This window comes from Adelges cooleyi, unplaced genomic scaffold (assembly GCF_023614345.1).
Source record: "Adelges cooleyi isolate 19-005CV unplaced genomic scaffold, UGA_ACOO_1.1 ACOO_flye_CR_arks_rails_tigmint_CR_PRNA_39, whole genome shotgun sequence".
NCBI classification, from domain to species: Eukaryota; Metazoa; Arthropoda; class Insecta; order Hemiptera; family Adelgidae; genus Adelges; species Adelges cooleyi.
Genome location: NW_026096067.1, coordinates 544,263 through 546,347, shown reverse-complemented (window position 1 = coordinate 546,347; position 2,085 = coordinate 544,263).

Here is a 2,085-nt window from a genome sequence, read left to right as displayed (position 1 = left end):
TATACAGTTTTTTATGTAGGCTATAAAAAATATTTTACGACTCTTTAGATAACTTCTAACACTAACTAACGGTCGTTTTGCTAATTAATTTTGTTTTACTGCCAATAGACTATACAGGGTTATTCGCTAAGGATAAAACACTTATTTTTTATTAAATTAATTATTGCGATTTTTTATAGTTATTTCGAAACCTTTTTTGTTTTTTTTTTTACAATGTCTGAAAATTACTAAATATATTTACCTTTTTTTTTTTTTACTGATTGGTAACACGTTTATATTTTGATTAACTTAAATCGAAAAAAGTATGTTGAAAATTTTGCTCGTGTTCAGAATCAATTTTAACGTAACTATCCAAAATTGGTTGTCAGCCAGTCGAAATTCTTGAGCAAATATTTCTTAATTAAAAAATGAATTAATTACTATATATGGACCCATTCAAGGTTTAACATTTGATAGAACTCTAGAAGAAAATAAAAAGGTTAAAAAATTTAATATTAAACTAAAGTGTCTCCAAAAAAGAAAAAAACAACAAAACAGTAATGTTGGCTCAAGAGAAAATGAGTGTCTTTATTGAACTTAACGAATCACCTTGTATTGTATTTATTTTTATTGTACAGCTGTATTTTTTTAGATAAAGTTATTTTATCGCGACACAAAAAGTTGTGCATAATATAATATTTTATTTTTTATTTGTTCATCTTTTGAAACTTCATTTAAAAAAAAATAATAATAATAACGATTCACCGTCGATGGAATATTTATTAATATTTCATTACCCGCGGCGGCTATGTGCCGATACGGCGATTTTTGAGGTGGACGTTTTAGTTATTATTATATATTTTAATGCTTTAATCGAATTTCAACCTTTAGTGTTCAGAAATTAATTAACCATTGACACTACCAAACCGCCCCCGAAGTACCCCTATCGGCATGATTGCGCATTTTCATGAAGGGTTGAGTGAATGAAAATTCACAGTATGAAAAATAATTAATCCTTAAAAAAAAAAAAAAATATCCATAATTGAAAAAACAACCGACAGGTTTACTTTGCTTTAAATATGACATAGCTGTACGCACTTTGCGAACTGTGTTCAATTTTGTAGAAATATAATTTTACACGTCTTGCAATGATTACTTAGGTAGGTAAGTAAATATAATATTTATATTGCATCATGTTAAATTATGAGATTCTGCAAACTTAACTCAAACACGTGGCACGTGAGTGTGTGTGGTAAAATAAACCAAATTGGCTAACGTCCAGTTTTACCTATTTCTAGAACTAATGCATTTTACATAGGAGATATCACGTTCGGAAATATTTATAGTTTTTCAAATCTAATAACGTTATTATTGCGGTTATGAGAAGAAAATTGTAATATTTATACACTATAAATAGTATTAGAGCTGTTGGAGTTAATATTTTAAAACTGTGGCGATAAATTGTTGTGAAAGTAATTTAATAATAAAAAAAAACATTACAGACAGTATGAGCGAAGAGTTGTTGGCAAAGTTGGGTGAAAACTTACAGAATTCTGGATAAATCTATCCTTATGGTAGCGGTTTAAGGTTAATATTTTTTTTACACATATTTTACTAACCTCTTGTTTTGTCGGCTTATAAACGGGCCACTTGGTTAGAGACGGGAACCTATCATTATTATAGGACCTGCGGGCTAAATTATTTAGAACTAGTATAATTTATTGTTCGGTTCTTCTAGACAAGTGCGTTACTTGAAGGCAGTAATAAAATATTGCCATTTCGAAGCATGAATTTCGAGAAAACAACCGGTTTTTGGTGAATTCTAACTGTGCTTGTAATAAATTCAAACCCTTCACTGCGTGCACTCTTTTGTTTTGTATGAAAAAATTAGGAATGATTAATATTATGATAATATATGCCTGTTTACTGCACTATTGATAAAAAACGTTTCAGTCAATAATCAATAAGCTATATCAATATAAATAACCTGATGCATTATATTCACTTAGTTGCTGTGAAGGGTTAAGTTTGTATGCCCAAAGTGGCCTTTAAAATGCAGACTATTTGTAGTGGTCCAGTCACTTTTTAGGGTTTTTTTTTCAATAA